Below are 20,036 nucleotides of genomic sequence, written 5' to 3' on the forward strand. Positions count from 1 at the left end.
CCACTTTTCCAAACAGTTGTAATTCACTCAGTGACGACACAACGCTTGAGTCATAGTGGAGTCTTTAGAAAATATGCTCAAGGCCTCAGATGTGAAATAAGGAAGTCAGAGCATATCTCTTCACCTCTCGTTTGATAGCAGTGTGTTTTAAAAGGCAGTGGATGTTCAGATTTATTTTTCTGTATTTCACTGTGGTATTCTCAAAGAGAAGAGCTGATAATGTTTTAAAAAACCCTTTTGGAAAACGAGGGGGAGTAGTACGCACACTGGCGTTTTAATAGGTCTGCAGCTGTAAAGAGATTTTAGGGCTCTTTGAACTAGTGGGGGAATGTGGCTGGTACAATGGTGACAGAGATAATAAAAAGCATGAAGCAGAGTGCTTTGTTTTACTGTGCCACCACATTAAGTTCTAGTATTAGTTTTTAAAAATACAAAATACACTCACAGTAAGACTTTACAGTAAATAAATGAAAATGTGTTTTAATTTCTGTTTTTTTAATTCCTATGTCTTAATTGCTTCAGAATGCATCTCCTCTTTATTTGTTGTTACATTCTGTGATATGTTCCAATAAAATTAGCAAAAATGTTCCCCCCAAAATTGCAAAATGCTTCATTGGATTGAAGTGAATCTGTTATTAAGTGAGCTTCCTAGCAAACCATTGACATTGTCAATTCTTAGGGATCTTTTAATAGCTGTGATAGATTGCTGCTCCCCTCAGCTGACAGTCTGGAAGACATGACTCCTGGAATATTGATAGTCAAATTGTCTGTCTACCAGATTTGTATCAGAAACTATTTTTAAAAATTATTAAAAGTTATTCTGTTCTTGGATATTGACTTTAAAAGCCAGCATCGTGCACCAAAGCCCTGTTGTTTCTGCTCGCATCAGACTTAAAAGAATAGCAGAGATTTCCCCCAAGTGTTCACACAGTTTCAATATAATGCTGCAAAAAGCAGGTGCATGACAAACACAGAAGGAAAAATAACAACCTGACCCAGCAGCTATCTAAGTCATATATTTCTTTGATCCTTGCTGCAGGATCAAAAAGGCAACTTACTAGGACGAAGAATAATAATACCGCTCTGCAACCAAAATTCTCAGAGCAGTTTACATAGAAAAATAAATAATACATAAATAAGATGGTCCCCTGTCCCCAAAGGGCTCACAATCTAAAAAGAAACATAAGGCAAATACCAGCAACAGCCACTGGAGGGATGCTGTGCTGGGGTTGGATAGGGCCAGTTGCTCTCCCCCTGCTAAATATAAGAGAATCACCACTTTAAAATGTGTCTCTTTGCTCAGTTAGCAGGGAAAGGAGAAGTTGTCTAGCCTGCCCCAATCCAAAAGAAAAATGCATTGTTTGGAAAATATTCATCACTTGAATTGGAAAGTGCTTTGCACGTAGCGACAGAGTAGAAAGAACAAAAATGGCTATAAATGAATTGCCAAGCATTGGCAGTTCATTCACTCAGTATTGGAAAACCTTTAAGACATCCAGCATTGTTGTTGTTATACACTTCCAGAAAATAATAATTCTGAAAGTGGCTTACATACAAAAAGAAGAATAGCAATTCCCTGTCCCCAAAGGGCTCACAGTCTAAAACACAGACACAGACACAGACACACACACCACCACCACCACCACCACCAGAAACAAACACTGGAGAGATACTATGCTGGGGCTGATTTTTCATGTGTTTTGGGAAAAGCCCAATCACTAAAATTCCTTTTCACAAAATCATTTTAATAATGGGCTTTCCATTGATAGGGTGCACTTAAAAACCAAAAATGAAAAGTAAAGATTACAGGTGTCTTTAGATGGCATTCCACTCAGTTTCTGCTTCCTCCTGGCCCCAGTGGATAGTGCTATCCTTGGCTTCAGCAGAATAAGTGTGCTAGGAGTTGTAGGGTTTGACTTCAGTAGGGTTAAATAGGACAGAAAGTATAAATTTTACTTTGTGGTGTGGCATTGTCTTGCAAATTTATGTTGGAGTGTAACATTTAATTATGGCTTTAAAGTAGCATAATGTTATGGTTACATTATGGAATATTGGATTTTTCTAAAGATTGTCCAAATGGAATGCGGTAGAGTCAAATGTTAGTTGTGGTAGAGTCAAATGTTAGTTTCCCCTTTCTCTTTAGAATTATTTGAGAGCAGTGGTATGCCATTTAATTAGTTTGCCATTCTTCATGTCCAAAGGCTTTTTCAAACATTTTATATTTTTTAAATTTTATATGTCAGAAAATTCCTTGTAATGTTTCAATATACCTTACTGAAAAATAATTTCAGTATTTCTTCATGCAGTGTTGACAGACACCAACAGTGGAAAGAATCTCCGCTTGATATAAAAATGTTATAAATAATGAATAGCTTCATATATGCTCTTAATAATTTTAGCATCTCTACATATCTTCTAGCTTGATGTATTTCTATATTTTGGGTGATGGTTTCTGAGCCCAAATTATTAACAGCTTTTAATGAAAATAGTTCAGGGTTTTTAAATGCATTGTTTGTTATGTTTTAATTTGTCCTGTGAGGATCTTGCATGTAAACAAGTTGTCTCTGGCTGATATGATAAGGAAAATTATTCAATGTAGTCCTATTAAAACTAAAAGGTGAGTTAGGCGTTGCCTAACTTTTTTCCTTTTAATTTCCATGGGACTACTTTGAGTATTATTCCTGTTGACCTGATTTTAATTCTTTTGTACATTTCGACATCTGTAATGACCTACGGTAAATTTTTCTTATTTCCATTTATTTCTATAGTATGGTCTTATACTAATCATATTTAATCAAAACTATATACATTAATGTCATTGAAACTTACTTCTACGGAAGAATTCTTGGGATTGCAGTCATTGTGGTAAATGCTGAACAGTCATTACCTTCCTAAGAACAGCAGTATGAGGAAGGAAATTTATTATTTCCATTTTATATATGGAGAACAGACAGATGTGTCTTGCCTATTAGTGCCTAGCTACTCTGAGTCTGAACTAGCTTTTGAACTTTCACAGAGCAGCCAATTTAGTGCTATGTATGGCTTTAAAGAGGAGGATTTGCCTCCCTTTAATCTGAAACAAATGTCCAGCATTAGAAGTGTCATATGATTATTGATTACCAATGGCAGTGGAAAGATAAGTTGCATTTTGGAATAGGTCAGTTAATATTGTCTTAATAAAAGCACTTAGTCTGTTAAGGGCTTTTAAAAATTCTTATTACAGGCTTGGCTTTGATGCATATGATAACTGGTGGGGCATATCCTTGCAAAAATGATAATACTGTTCTAAGATTATTTTACAAGTTGTTTGGCTGTAGCTTACATATCAGCTGACATAAAACTGCTTGAGATCACATTTGCTTGAATTGTATTCACCTGGTATGCAATATATTACACCTGATATGCTGCCACCCTGTTCAAATTTTCCTATTCTGTTAACATAAATCTCTTTTTTGCAGCCTACAATTATCTTTGCCATGATAACCGAGGCTTGAAATGTTCAGGATAGTTGAACATTGCTTTTAAAATTGTTTCTTTTTAGAAAATTTGAAATTGGTTCCTAGCACCAGCAAAGGGAGGAAAGGCCTGTCTTTCACAAGGATATGATGTTCCTCCCCTGGTTGCACAGACTGAATGAAAATGGAAAAAGAGATAAGAAACCAACTGTTTTCAGTTCGTTTAGATAGTGAACATAGTCTTTGATATCTTCCATTTGCCCCCTGACCGGAATCTCTTCCCCTCCTCACCCCTGTCAGTGTATTTATGGCTAATTGTTATTGTAAAAAATAAACACGTGGTGTTCCCTTTTTTAGGATATTGCACTTATAAAATAAGAGAGTGACATCAATATAAGGATACAGAATGTGAAATTCACTTCCAAACAGCCCTCACTTACTAGGGTTCTCAGCTCACCCCTTCCTTTCCATGGTCCCTTGGAGCCAACAGATACTTCCTTATCCTGCCTGCCCACACTCTCCAACTAACTAGATCACCTATTTGCTCCCTAGCACTGCAGTTGTTGGTCAGCTGTCTAGCTTGACCTTTCTCTGTATGACTATTTCTGAGGATGAGCCTCTGTGGGCTAAGAAGGAAAAGTTTCTCCGTTGCAGCAGAGCAAGTGCTGTTTTTTGGAGAGTGCTGTCGCTGAGTGTGCTCATGCTGCTAAGCATTTTGCCAGCTAATTGGAGTCATCATCTTTATATTTGACTGTGCTGTATACCACCATGGAAACTCACCTTCATGCTCCCAGTTTGTAGAATAGGTTAAATGAGTCTTTCCATATACCTTGCACTGATAAATGGGGAAGCCTCCAATATAGGAATGAAGCCTTTTATCAGGAGCAACATGTTGGTTCCACACATGGCTAGCAATTTTCTTCTCTCATTGCCGTATGCCATAATGACACCCACAGGTATTGCTGGCAGCCTGCTAACTCACCGACAACATCCTCGTATCCCATTGTTACATCCTTGCCAATTGTTGAGAAGTATTACTAGCAGGCATCTAGGATAACCCAGTAATAAAATGGAGAATTGCTGCTAATTAATAGTGTGAATTATTGTTCAGGCCAGAAGAAAGCTATTTGTGTGAGATGTTTTGCCAGCAGAGATATAACTGGGTACACTGTGTGCTTTCTAGTGCCTCTCTTAAAGGTGTAGTGAGGATTTAGTGAGAGTACATTATGCTGGTTAAGTTACTGTTTGTTCAAATAATGCAAAAATCCAACACCTGATAATTGTTTTCTTAGGTTTTTATTTTGTAGCAGTGTCGGTTTTTAAGACTGTCAATTGATTACCAATTTAGGTTAGTTAATTATGTCTTTGAAAAGCAATTTATTGATTTTATGTACATGATTCAACCAAATTTAAAAATTCTCAAGTCTGATGGTTTAAAGCATGTGCTTACATTTCTCGCACTGAAACTAACCCACTCCCCTGTATGACAATTATTTGACAGAAAAACCTGATTACAAGTGCATTGAACACTTTATTTCACCCATGCATGTTAGCAGCAGGAGACAGGCTTTAAAAGTGCTTTAATGTAATTTTGGTCTAAATACCAGTCTATTCAGAAACCACACTGTCCTATGTTTTTAGAATACGGGCGGGGGGGGGGGGGATAGGAGCACACAGATTAGCCATGCCAATACAGCTGCTGGGCATCCATTCTGTCTGCGCCTGAAGCAGTATTCTAGGTACCGTGGAGGAACCCTTCCTGCATTCAGTGCTGCCCTGAGCAGATAAATACCTGGAGTGTTCTGGTATGTTATGTCCCTGCTCTCCCTCACGTGTTTAATTAGCATGGGAAAGGTGCCTTCTAAAGAAGGCTTTTGTGTAACTGTATTTAACACATTCATTCCTCTCCACAAGGGCTGATCCTAGGATAAACAACACTCTGGGGGAGGAGTGCCTTAGTGGTCCCCCAGTGCTGCCAGGTTGTATGACTTGTGGAAGCTCAGATAGGTGCCCTGGCTGGCTGCCCAGCTCACCCACTCCGAAAGCCAGCTCTGCTTGCCACCCATCTGATCCTCCTCATTTATGGTTTGTTACCTTTCTCTCTAGCCACCTAATGGCACAGCGGGGAAGTAACCTGCCGAGAGAGCAGGAGGCTGTTGGTTCGAATCCCCTCTGGTGTGTTTCCCAGAATATGGCAAATTCCTATATCGGGCAGCAGCGATATAGGAAGGTGCTGAAAGGCATCATCTCATATTGTGCGGGAGAAGGCAATGGTAAACGATTCCTATAGTCTACCAAGAAAACCACATGGCTCTGTGGTCAGGAGTCGACACGGACTTGACGGCAACTTTGGCCCTTAACTGCTTAACTTCGGCCCTCCTGAAGATGTTGGCCTGCAACTCCCATAATCCCTAGCCAGTGGCCAATAGCAAGGGATTGTGGGAGTTGTAGGCCAACATCCGCAGGAGGACCGAAGTTAAGCAGCCCTGCTCTATCCCTCCTGCTTTTTGAGGGGTGGTGGTCTTCTCTACAGTCAAAATTTAAAGTGTAAACTCCTTGGGGCAAGGACCTTTCTTTTGTTAAAGGCATTCTGTAAAGTTTCATCTACATGGGTGGTGCCATATAAACAAATGAATGGGGTATGATCCAGCCCACTGAAAGGTGTAGTGTCCATGCAGAGAGGATTCATATAGATCAGCAGAGCTTTCCTCCCCTCCTTCACATATAGGCATCGATGGTGCTTGCTCAGGCAGCAGAACAGGCCACTGAAGTGGATTGCCGTCCTCTATCCATTCAGCTCTCTCTTTCACCTTGAGACAAGTTCCTTGTGCTCCAGAGTGCCCCTATTATTAATGGATAGTGCCCGATGTATTAGGGGCACAATACAAAACAATATAACGGAATTAAATCTTTAAGTTGTGAGTATTTATGGCAACGAATGCCTTTTATTGTTTTGTATTGTGCCCCTAATACATCGGGCACTATCCATTAACAATAGGGGCACTATAAATTATCAAGCCCATGCCCTATGTGTGCCATTAGGTGCATGTAGCTCTTTAGTGGCAGTGGTCAGTAGTAGGCTGAAAGGAGGAGGGTTGGAGGGGAGGAATTCCACATGTAGAATCAGCATGTATGGGTTGCAATTTGAGATGTTAAGAGTCCTAAATTAGAGGCATTTGAGTTGAGACTTGCCAGAGCTCTGCCCTGCACTTGCTAAGCACATTATTACCTTGGCTATGTCTATGTTCCTGGCTATTGTGGAGGCTCAGAAATCTCATACCAATCTTGAAGCGCTATTGCCATTTTAAAATTCAGCAAGCCCGCCCCCCGAAAAATAAGTGTAGGTCACTTCATCTCCAAGACTTACCTAGCAAGGGATTCTGCTGTGCACACTACTAGAACATTCTGTTTAGAAATAGGTTTGTTGCAAGGAGGTTTTTTAGCAGCAGTCTAACATGTTGGGTTGGAAAAAGTAATCCTTCTATGTGGTAGGTGAGCACAAAGGCCATCTCATTACAGGGCAGTCCTGTTTTATTTGGGAAATGATCTGAGTTAGGGTTTTGGCCAGCTGTCTGTTGCACATCTGGATATATAGCTGGTGTAAAAAGTTATGCGGCAGTGATTTTGTTTGTACCCTTCAGCCATTACACTGAAATAAAAAGCTTGTTCTGCAACATTGGCAGATCATGCATGGCTCAGAATTGCGCACAAGACTGAAGGTTATGAAATAAGTCTGCATTAATTTAACAGACTTCATTAAACAGCAGGGGCTATTTCTTGTAAACCAGTAAAATGTTTTGAAGGCTTTTGTAGGTGGAAAAGAGTAGTAATATACTCTGTCCTTCAACTCTTCAAGCAGGGGGCGGCTGGAGGGACTGGCTCCATGCCGCACACAGTCCACATAGTTTCCCTCAAGGTTGCACTTCTGTTGCAGGGATATCACATTTGCTGAGCAAAGCACAATATTTTCTGCATGCAAAAATGATGTTCTCCTTTCTCCAGCACCTGAATTGCCATCATACTGCTTGCTGTGTGGATGGAACATGGTTTATTCAAGCGTAACTGGCATCTATCGGGTATCTCCACTGACATAACTTGTGGTGACTAATGCACGTCCCTCCATACATTGCTTTTTAGCTCCTTAATGACTGTGTGCTAACTATCATCTTTACTGAAGCATCAGTCTATTACATTTATTCAAAGGAGCTGATGGGATGCCTCACAAATCGCACAGTAAATACTGTATAGCAGGAGAGACACCAAAGCATAAAATTCATGGCTTGCAATATATACTAATGCAGAGTATGGGAAACAAGCAAGATGAGCTCGAACTTCTAGTACAGGAAAGTAAATATGTCTTCATTGGCATAACTGAGACTTGGTGGGATGTCTCCCAGGATTGTAAAATGTAGCAACTGAAGGATAGAATTACTTTGAAAAGAATAGATGCAGCAGGAAGGGAAGGGAAGTAGCTTTATATGTCCAAAATGTGTACAGTGGCACAGAAATTCAAGATGGTGAACACAATGGTCCAGTGGAGAGTAACTGGATCAAGATAAATGGAGGAGAAATAGACTTGAATGTTTTGTTTTTGTTTTTGTTTTTAAATTGCAGACTGCAATACCAAAGCAAGGATGTGTATAATGCTTTACTGAAACAAATTAAAGATGATTCATTGAAACTAATTAATTAATAGTAATAGGGGATATAAATGACTTGGATATGTGTTGGGAGGCACACTCTTCTAAGTATCTAATCTCTAAAAAATTCCTGACATGTCTTGCTGACAACTTCCTCTTTCTGAAGGTGGAGGAAGGAACAAGGGATCAGCTGCCCTTGACTCGATCCTCAATGACAGATGATTCTGACTAAAGGATTCTCTTTTACTAATGGTGTTGATGGTAGTTGTTGCCTGCTGAGGTAATAGCACTCACCATAACAGGTACATGTTATCAGATTCTTCTTAAATATTTTTGTAACACTAATTCCCAGCTGTTGCTGTTGCTGTTGCTACCAACCCATGCAGGTAGTGGAACAAGGAGAACCTAGCCAAATTGTGTTCCCGTGCTTATGATGTTGTAGGCCAGTATTGAGCATGTGCAAATGTTTGTTTGTTTGTTTGTTAGTTTTATCAGATTTGTTTACTGCTCCAAACCTCCGTCTCTGGGCAGTTTACAACAATATACAACTAGTTAAAAACACAGAAAATAAAAAACTTAAAACAATTTAAAACCATAGTCAAATTAAAAAGCTTGAGTGAAGAGACAAGTCTTTAAGTACTTTTTAAAAGTTGACAGAGATGGGGAGGCTCTTATTTCAGCAGGGAGCGCATTCCAGAGTCTCGGGGCAGCAACAGAGAAGGCCTGTCCCTGTGTGTATGGCAAATATGACAAGCTTTTCCTCCTTAATTTTTAGGAATTCAAAACATGTTTATTTTGACTAACCCTTGGAAAGCCCTCATACAGAAGCCAGAATATAGAAAGAGGCCTTTCCCAAAGAAATTGAGTCAGTCTGGGTTTCTCTGTTGGGTACATGATATCCCATTATAAACGTAGGAGGGGGAAAGACCCAACGGTTGTCTTGAGGTTTCGTGTCTGCTTTTCAGCTTCTGTTCCTCATAACTTTGCCATTTTTCCATGGATTCATTAAAAAACCTTGTTCAGCAGGCAGTTCCGAACTTAATTATTCTAGCATGTATAATGCAAAGGGAAAGCTTTGAGAAGTCACATAAGGTAGGGGGTCAGGTGAAATAACATGATAGCGTGCTGTTTTGCCTCTCCACCCTCCACACACAGGCACTCTGTGCCTGTGTAATATCTCCAGCAGAGTTAGCAGCTCCGTCCAAGACTTCAGGAAATTCCCATGTGCTGTTTCCCAGTTGTTTCCTTAGTTGCTGCAGACTAAGACCTGAATAGTGCTGGACATCTTCCACCATGCCCTCAAATTTTAAGGTCATCGCTACTCAAGGAACAGACAGGTTAATATGTATTTCCCCTTCTCTCGATATGAACCTATTAAAAAAGCTACAGGGATTCATGACTGATTCCTATCAATTATAATATCCCTTACATTTGTATCTGAAAAACCATGTGGGTTGTTGTATATGGAACTGATCCTTAGGGCTACTGGTTTTTCTGAGTTTGCAAATCCTATTTAACATGATTCCTAACCCAAAGTAGACAGCCTTCATCTCATCTCTTCCATGAGCTCATTAAGTGGCCTTGGACAAGCTCCTCAGGCCTCCTCCTTACATCTTCAATATGAGGATTACAATATTGACCTATTTTACAGAGTTGTTTGTAAGAAGTACTGAAATAATGTATTAAAAACACTTTGAACACTATCAATACGATTTACATGTTTGTTATTCCTAATCACATTGTTGGTGAGTTCCCAGAACCACCCCTTAGATGTGGCTTTGCAAACTATGATATTTGGAGTCATTTTTACTTAACTGAAGCTGTGTATACTGTTTTTTCTCTGCAAGTTGTAGGTGGGGCATATAAATAGCATGGGTGCTATTTCAGAAAGAATGTATGATAAGTAGTTGAGTGCATCCACCAATCACAGTACATAGACCCTGAAGAGTCTATACACTGTACAAAATGGGAGTCTATGCACTATGCAAGAGGATCTATGCACTATGCAAAATGATGCCTGGGTGATTGCTGTCAGGAACAGGGTGGTCTCTGGTTCAGCAAGCAAACTCCCCTAAGGTGCAAGGATGCAAACAGTGTAGATAAAGCAGAAGGGGATGGAGCAGAACCAGGAGTAGAGCAGATGGACAGCTGGTCAAAAAGGTAAAATGACAGTAAGGGAGATAGCACATGCCAATGCCAGGTAAGAGACACAGAATATAGTTGTTTATATACCAATGCCAGAAGCCTCTGAGCCAAGATGGGTAAGCTGGCATGCTTGGTTGCTAATGAAAATGTTGGGCATAATGGAAACCTGGTGGAACAGTGAAAACCAGTGGGACACTGTTATTCCTGGATAAAACTCGAAAGATTGGACAGGAAAGGGAGGATGGGGGCTGGAGTAGCACTGTATATTAAGAAGGGATAGGATGTGCTATCGCGCTCTGGATCAAAATGCTGAGAGTGACTTGGGAGATGGAGAAGCAAATCAGAGAGACATCAAACAGAGACAGAGCTGCAATAATGGATCTGAGCTGCAATTACCTTCACATAGACTGGGCAAATTCACATACTGACAGAGAGGCCAGATTTCTAGGCATGCTAAATGGCTGTGCCTTAGAACAGATGCTGACAGAGAGGCCAGATTTCTAGGCATGCTAAATGGCTGTACCTTAGAACAGATGGTTGTGGAACCAACCAGAGAGAAGGTCACCTTGGATTTAATCCTGAGTGGTACCCAGGACTTGGTTTGAGATGTCAGAGTTCTAGACTCATTGGTGAATAGTGACCATAGTGTGATCCAATTCAGCTTATGTGTGAGTGGAGCACTGCTAAGAAAATCCATCTGTGTTGGACTTCAGAAAATGAAACCTAAAAAATGAGGGGACTGGTAAAAAGGAAGCTGAAGGGGAAAGTCAGGAGGGCCAAATCACTCCAGAAAGCATGGAACTTATTTTACAACCACAATAATAGCAGTTTAGTTGAAATGTACCAAGAAGGAGGAAAGGTACCTCCAAGTTCAGGAGGATGCCAGCATGGCTAACAAGTAGAGTCAGTGAAGCTATAAAAAGGAAGAAGACTTCCTTCAGAAAATGAAGAGAACAGAAAGGAACATAAACTCTGGCAAAGGAAATACAAGGAGACAATAAGGGATGCAAAAAGAGAGTTTGAAGAGCATATAGCTAGAAGTGTCAAGAGGAATAACAAAAACGTCTTTAAATATATTAGCAGCAGAAAACCTGCCAGGGATGCAGTTGGATCCTTAAATAATGAGATTGTGAAAGGGATTATTGAGGAGGATAAGGAGATTGCAGAGAATCTGAATGAGTTATTTACATCTGTCTTCACAGCGGAGGATATTGACTATATACTCATTCAAGAACTGAGCTTTCCAGGCTTGGAGGCTGAAGAATTTAGTCAGTTTCAGGTGATGAGAGAGGATTTTCTAAACTGTCTTGAAAAACTAAAAATTAACAAATCTCCAGAGCCAAATGGCACCTACCCTAGAGTTCTGAAGGAACTCAAATGTGAAATTTCTGATCTCCTAACAAAAATATGAACCTTGTGCCTGCAATCAAGCTTTGCACCAGAGAGCTGGAAAGTAGCTAATGTAACTTTTTTCCAAAAACGGATCCAGGGGGATCCAGGAAACTACAGGCTGGTTATCTTAACTTTGGTGCCGGGTAAATTACTAGAAAGCATACTTAAGGACAAAATTGTTAAACACATAGAAGAACAGGCCTTGCTGAAGGAGAACCAGCATGGCTTTCACAAGTTATGTAGATAAAGGTGATCCAGTTTGTATAGTATACTTTTGTATAGTGTACTTGGACTTTCAAAAAGCTTTTGACAAAGTTCCCCAACAAAGGTTCTTGAATAAACTTAGCAGTCATGGGATAAGATTTGTGTATGGATCGGTAACTGGTTTAAGGACAGGAAATAGAAGGTAGGAATAAATGGACAGTTTTCACAATGGAGGGAAGTAAGAAGTGAGGTCTCCCAGGGATCTGTACTGGAACCAGTGCTCTTTAACTTGTTCAGAAATTATCTAGACAAGCGAAGTGTCTACATTTGCAGACAACACAAAACTCTTTTGGGTAGTGAAATTCAAAACAGATTGTGAGGAGCTCCAAAAGGATCTCTCCAAATTGGGGGAGTAGGCGACAAAATGCCAAATGCAGTTCATTGTAAGCAAGTGTGAAGTGATGCATAGTGGGGCAAAAAAACCCAACTTCACACATACACTGATGGGGTCTGAGCTGTTGGTGACTGACCAGGAGAGAGAACTTGAGGTTGTGGTGGACAGCTCACTGAAAGTGTGGACCCAGTGAGCGGCAGCTGTGAAAAAGCCAAATTCCATTCTAGCGATCATTAGGAAGGGGAATGGTAATACAAATGCTAATATTATAATGCCTTTATACAAATCTATAGTACAGCCACATTTGGAGTACTGTGTGCAGTTCTGGTCACTGTATCTTAAGAAAGACATTGTAGAACTAAAAAACATGGGAAACCAAGCTGACCAGGGTCCTAGAGCACTTTATCATGAGGCAAGGCTACAGCATCTGGGGCTTTTTTGTTTGGAAAAGAGGCAACTACAGGAAGACATGATGTGTATACAATTATGCAGTGAGTAGAGAGAGTAGACAGAGAGAAACATTTCTCTCTCTTGGACAACACTAGAAGTAGGGGGTTATCCTATGAAACTGAAGGCTGGGAAATTTAGGACCAACAAAAAGAAGTACTTTTTTACACAGTGTGTTATTAATCTATGGAATTCCCTGCCACAGGATGTGCTGATGGCCACTAGCTTGAGTGGCTTTAAAAGGGGCATGGACAAATTCATGGAGAATAGGCCTATCAATGGCTACTAGTCTGGTGCCTATAGGCCACCTCCAGCCTCAAAGGCAAGATTCCTCTAAATACCAGTTACAGGGCAGCAACAGCAAGAGATAGGGCAAGCCCTCAGCTCATGTCTGTAGGCTTCTCAGAGGCATCTAGTGAGCCACTGTGTGAAACATGATGCTAGACTAGATAGTGCAGCCTGATCCAGCAGGGCTGTTCTTATGTAGGGAAAGTGGAAGTGCTGCCTGTTCCACTTGACAGAGCTACAGGAACAAATATATCAGCTGTACAGCTGAAGTTCTATAGTCTGAATGGTCTAGAAAATCCTGAAGGCAATACCCCTTGAGTTTTTTAGCCTAGGCAAATGGTTCAGGTTGGCTTCTGTATCCTTTTAAAAAATATAAGTGATGCCCAGATGTGATGTGTACAAAGCCTGAATGTGAGTTTTAATTTTTATATACTGTTTCTAATTTTAATTATGATCTACCTAAATGCAAATTGCTTGAAATTATTCTGAAAATTGAAGTGGCATACCTGAACATGAGTAATTAGTACATTCACTTGGTGTCAGCGTTGTAATAGCTACTAGTTTATCCATTCAGTTGTGCAGTGAAGGCCCTTCAGTACAGTGATATAGTAAAAGTAACAGTAAGAGAGGAGCCAAAGTGATATGGATGAAAATTGACAGATTCTTTAAGCTCTTTTCTTCAGCTTCAGTGTGTTGTCTATTTTCTATTTTTCTTCTTGCATAACATATATATTTATTTCGGAACATCTCAGTCAGCCTATTTTCCTTTCACTATCTCTGCATCTGGACTAAATTTGGTGCAAATCAAGGTCCACAAGTTAGATCTCTTGCGCCTCAAATGCTTGTGTCCGCCATCTTGGATCAGGGTGGATGTCATCATTACAAACTGCACCATTGAGGTGTCCCTGTGTGTCACTCACTACATCTATTCCAAATTTGGTTCAAATTGGTCCTCAAGTTAGTGCACTTATGCCTGAAATGTTTATGCATCTGCCATCTTGGATTGGGGTGAGTGACATCACAAACTACACCATTGGGGCATCCCTATGTGTCCATTCAGCTGTAGCAAATTTGATTCAATCAATTAGACTGTCCACAAGTTAGTGCACTTGCGCTTCAAAAGTTTGTCAGCCATCTTGAATTGGGGTGGATTACATCTTCACAATCTTTGTCATTGAGGTGTCCCTATGTGTCCCCACAAGTTAGCTCACTTTTGCCTCAAAAGTTTATGGTTCCATCATCTTGAATCAGGTAAATGATATCATCACAAACTACACCACTGAGATGTCTCTGTGTGGCACTCACTACAGCTGTACCTAATTTGGCTCAAATCAGTTAGTCCACAAGTTAGCCCACATGTGCCTCAAACATTCACGCATCCGCCATCTTGGAATGAGGTAGATGACATCATCACAAACTACACCAGTGAGGGGTCCTTACAGATGCAGCAAATTTGGTTCAAATCGGTTAAGTGGTTCATAAGCTTGCCCACTTGTTTCTCAAAACTTTACACATCCGCCATCTTGAATCGGTGTGGATGACATCATCATGAACTATGCCATTGAGGTGTCCCCCGTGTGCCACTCACTGTGATTGTACCTAATTTGGTTTAAATTGGTTCAACAGTCCACAAATTATCTTGCTTGTGCCTCAGCTGTTCACGTGGCCGCCATTTTGAATTGGAGTGGATGACATCATCACACTCCACACCATTTGGGCATCCCTATGTGTCCCTATAGCTGTAGTAAATTTGGTTCAAATCAGTTAAGTGGTTCACAAGTTAGCCCACTTGCACCTCAAAAGTTTATTTGTCATCCATCTTTGATCGGGGTGGGTGACATCATCGCAAACTATGCCGTTGAAGTGAACCTATGTGACCCTACAACTGTACCCGATTTGCTTCATATTGGTCTAGGCGTTATGAAGTTGATAGTGGGGGACACATGGACGGACACACACACAGAATGCCGGGTGATCTCCTAAGCCTACTGTAAAATAGGCTAGAAATGTTGGGAATTCTCTCTGGTAAGAGATACCCTTCTATTATAGCAGAGTGCACTGAGGCACAACACAGCGGAGTCTGCCCAGGCATGCGTGTATGCTAAAAGCAAAGAAACTTGGAGCCAGTTCATAGTTTCAAATCAATATAAGGAGTTTTTATTGATGAACTCCATTCTAGATAGTAAAGAGGAGAGACAGGGTCGCTAATCTATCTAGCTAGTTGGATGCAGAGAGATGGTTTCTGCATCTCTGCACACATGATGCAGGGGAGAAAGGAGCATGTGTGTTGCAAGAGGAAGTGGCAGGCAGGCAGGAAGTCCCTGAGAGTAGCAATCTACATATCAAAGGGATAGTGTCAGAGCAGTAGATAAGGGATGACCAGTGTCTTGTCCCTCTAGCCCTCTGACTCACTAGTCTGTCCCCCTCTGTCACTGAGACATGAGACAGCGCAGAGTCCTTCACTTCCAACAAGAAAGGGGTACCTCTTTCTCTTCTCTTGACAACCATATGATACTTATTTTCTATTATTAGTTTACTACTGCTTTTCAAAGAAAAGTTCTCAAAGTGGTTTACATAGAAAAAGAATAAGAATAAGATGGTTTTCTGACGCTCAAAGGAGTGGACACACAACATTTTTTTTTAAAGCAATGTTCTATCTGCTTACCTCTTTCTGTGCAATATGTGATGCATTTTTGGTAATATCCAGTGAGATAATAGCATGATTGACAGCATTCAGCTAGGCAAGAGCCAAGCATTCCTAAATGTGTCTTAGTAGAAAGTAATGGAATGAGAGGAAAGCAGAATGTGAGGACTGACTCAATATGATTTTTTAGAAATGAATGGACAACATATGGTTTTCTTTAAAGCTGCCTAAAATGTTGAATTTCCTACAAATTTACTATTTTATACCTGATGATGTTATTTTATAGCATACCTTTAGACTGTTGAACTATTTAAAGTTAAAGATCATTCTTAGGCTAACAGAAATCTGTTCTTCTAATTAAAAAGATTACATTTGATTGGTTCAGTTCTTGTGAAGTAGTCTAGAAATCTAGATTCCCCTACCCATGCAAATATCAGATTTTGTTGGAGTTATTTAAATGGAGATATTAGTCTGCCTTATATGAAGAATTTCTGGCAGAGTGGATTGATTTAAATCAAGACTATTTAAATCAGGGCTGCTCAACTTCGGCCCTCCTGCAGATGTTGGCCTACAACTTCCATAATCCCTGGCTATTGGTCACTGTGGCTGAGGATTATAGGAGTTGTAGTCCAAAAACAGATGGAGGACGGCTAAGTTGAGCAGGCCTGATTTAAATCATTGATTTAAATCGCCAAGAGAAAACCTCCGTTTATATCATTGTTTTAAATTAAGATTCCCACTGATAATTCATCATATATTTCTTAAACCTGGTGCAAATTTGATCACTAACACATATTAATATACATCACAATAGAACATTTACAGCATCTAGAAGAGTATACTTTGTGTAATGTTTTAAGATAATTTGATGTTTTTTAATTTAGGAAATTGTATATAATACCTGCCTATTAATGTAATGGATACCTTTACTCATTACCTATGTTGAGTTGCCCTGCACCTCCTCGTTGCATTGCTTACACTTGACACATTTTCCTCTTTCGTTAGGCACGGTAATTCTTCAAAGTATTCCCACACCCGATGTGGGAATGAAGCTATGACAGATTTTTTTGGAGACAAAATGTAGGGCAATAGAGGAAGCTGTGTACTGAATAATGCCTTATCTCCCACCCCAAGTGGGGGAAGTGGAGAAAGTTTTCTGTTTCACCTCCTTTCCTATGTTGTGCCTCTGTCTTAACTCCTCTTGCTTGGTCCGGTCCCACCACAAAACAGCCATCCTACTGTCCAGCCTCATGTGAAAAACAGGGTTAGAAACAGAAACTGAAAGCTCAAAAATTTCCACAAGTAAGAGCTGGTACTTGCTGGGCGTTGCTGGGCAGACCAGAGCCATTTTCATGGGAGGAAACTGGAATGAATGCCCATGTTTGATTAGTAGGTAAAACAGTGTATGTGATAGAGGGTCATTAATTCATTTTTAGGAACCTGTACGTGTTGGTGCAACATGTCTGTGATTTAATATAACCTTTTTTTCCCCTGTGAGAGTTGGAAATTTAGTATTTTATTTGCATTTATTTTTTAAAAACTGGATTTAAATAAAATATCCAATTCAAAATTAAAAATCTAATTTTCTTTTGGATTTATAAAAAGACATCCATTTGTATCCACCCTCATTGCTGGCTTAATTCTGTCTGTAGGGATATGCAATAACTAAAACAGTAACAAACCCATGAAAAAAAAATGGTGGCAGGAATCAGGGTGGATTTGATTTAAATCAAACTGATTTAAATCACGATTTAAATCACAATTTAAATCACTAGCAGGGTGGATAAAAATCAATGATTTTTTAAAATCAGATTTTTTTGATTTAAATCAGATTTTTTTGATTTAATTCAGATTTTTTTATTTTTTTAAAAAAAATCATTGATTTTTATCCATCCTGCTAGTGATTTAAATCAGTTTGATTTAAATCAAATCCACCCTGGCAGGAATTCATTCTGCAAAGCATTCATGGACTTTAAAAAAGTTGGACTAGTGTTAGTGTTTATATATTGTGCATTTGTGTAGCTCTGTTATATGAAACCCTTTTGATGTGGTGGCTCTTATGACCTGTTTACATGATAACTAGGTGTAGGAGAAAACAAGCACACAGTTTCTAGGCGGGGCTTCCCATTTGTGACCAACGGACTGTATGAACGCACCACCACTTGTGGAGCTCAGTTTTTGAGGTATCACCTCAAGTATTAGAGAAGTGATGATTTCAGAGAATTTTATCCATAATCAAAGGTTGAATCCTATAGGTGCTAAATCTGTGAAACCTGTTATAGCTTGAATTCAGCAGATCTGAATCTGCCTTGAACCTTTCCATGTGCTATGATCAGTTGGGAAGGAGCTGCTCAATTGTCTCTGTCTAGGAAACAAGGCATGGGGGGTGAAAGCCTTTAGGGCGCTGGCTGAGGCTGTGGAATATGTGACCCATGATCCTTTTTGAGGGATTTTTAGGAATAAATGGAGAAGGCTTTTTTTATTGGGGCAGACGTTTTATGAAAACAGTGCCTGACTGATATGTGTATTTAATAGCATTTGCTATTTACTCATAAGCTTGAGGTAGTGGGAGATGTGGGTAAAATGGCTCAATAAATGAATAAACAGAGACTTAAGTACGTGCTTTAATTTAAGCCAACACAGGGAAAAAGAAGTCCTCCCCATAACTTTGGCTTCCTACCATATCATTTCAGCTGGATGGATCACTTCCAGTTGCTGTTTGCTCTGTTGATGGAGGGAAGGGATGGAGCTGATGGAGGGCTGAAGTTATGTATGGGGAAAGGGCTTTCAACCTGGGGTTTTTCCAGTGCTCTAGAGTCTGATACTTTATGCTAAGGAGAAATATTTACTCCATCATTCTTGGAACTGTCAAATAATTGGTCTGGTTTGGCCGATGTGCCCAAGCTGGCCCACTTACTCCTATCTCACAGACAGGAATGTGGATAAGCATGTTCCTCTCCCCGTTCTGGTTTGTGTTCCCCTAATTGCATTTGAAACAGCAATCCTCCCATGTGGTTAGGAAAAGGGGGAAAGTGAGCTGGGAGGGAGAATGGGACATGCTTACACATGTCTCTAATCATGTGGTAGGTAGTCAGGCTCAGACATATTATCTGAACTGGTTCACAGTTCTTCGACTCCTATTCTCCCCTTCCCTTACATCTCCAGTTCTAATCTTTCATGATCAAGCAGCATATACCTGAAGCAGGTTTCCCTTCTGATTACAGTCCTCTCTGCCTCATTTCCAGCTCTTCTTGATGTGTGTCTCTTGGGGCTCTTTTGAATGGGAATTTCACTGCCAAAGCATCTGGCAAACTTGAGAGGGGCACCTTTTTGCCACTCCCTCAAAGTGGTTTAGGGGCAACATGGTTTTGCCTTTATTGTAAGAATACCAGTGTAAGTATTTTCATGACTAGAAAATACACAAATAGGGGGAAAATCATAAGAACAGTCCTGCTGGATCAGGCCCAGGGCCTATCTAACAGCATCCTGTTTCCCACAGTGGCCCACCAGATACCTCTGAGAAGCCCACAGGCAAGAGGTGAGGGCATGCACTCTCTCCCAGAGGTGCACCTAGGTAATTTTGGAGCCTGGATCTAAAGGCCTTTGGAGGTCCCCCCCTTCCCCTGCAAATTAAACATAATCATGCTCTGCCAAGTGACCACATCACCCTGGACAGACTTTGGCCCCGAAGTCCAGGGGTAAGAGCGCCTCTGCTCTCTCCTGCTGTTGCTCCCAAGCAACTGGTATTTAGAGGCATCTTGCTTCATTCAATTGTTAATGTGAGCACACGTTTAGCGGAGATAAATGTATCGCCATGAAAATATCTGATTAGTTTTGGTTTTATAGTGGTATTGTTATTTTAAACAAACAAACAAACAAACAAACAAACATGTATTTAAGTATTCATCTAATATTATTAGGACATTATGGGTTAGTGGAGATATGTCCAAACCAGCCTGCTGATATACATGTATGAGCATGGCCTGCTTTCCCTCTCAGCATACGTGATTTGTCTGAACAGCACCTCCCCCCACAATAATGTAAATGTGGTATTAGATTGTATGCCACAGGGCAGTTCAGATGACCCCCTCGCCACACACACACACCAATTAGGAGAAATGGGAAGCTGTACTGGGAAGGGTTCAATGTTCCCTCTAACAGGAATTACCAGATGTTATTGACTTCAACTCCCACAATCCCATGCCAAAGGCCATTGCAGCTAAGGATGCTGGGAGTTGTAGTGAACAACATCTGGGAATCTCTGTTAGAGGGAACACTGGAGGGGTGGGGGTGGAACATGCGTGTGCATATCTCTAATCACATGATAGGCAGCTGCCTGTTTGTCACCATTCCAGAATGAAATCATCAGTGGGCTTCATATGTAAAATTCTGATTAAATGAATTTCTGGCAGGTGGTCAAACTGAAA

General features: G+C 40.3%; 1 protein-coding gene across 5 annotated transcripts in view; it reads left to right on the plus strand.

Annotated features, from left to right (window-relative positions):
* ESR1 (estrogen receptor 1) overlaps positions 1-20,036 on the plus strand; it is a 340,324-nt gene that overhangs the window by 113,434 nt on the left and 206,854 nt on the right. The gene's annotated exons all lie outside the window — the stretch shown is intronic.

Source organism: Hemicordylus capensis, chromosome 1, assembly GCF_027244095.1.
Source record: "Hemicordylus capensis ecotype Gifberg chromosome 1, rHemCap1.1.pri, whole genome shotgun sequence".
NCBI classification, from domain to species: Eukaryota; Metazoa; Chordata; class Lepidosauria; order Squamata; family Cordylidae; genus Hemicordylus; species Hemicordylus capensis.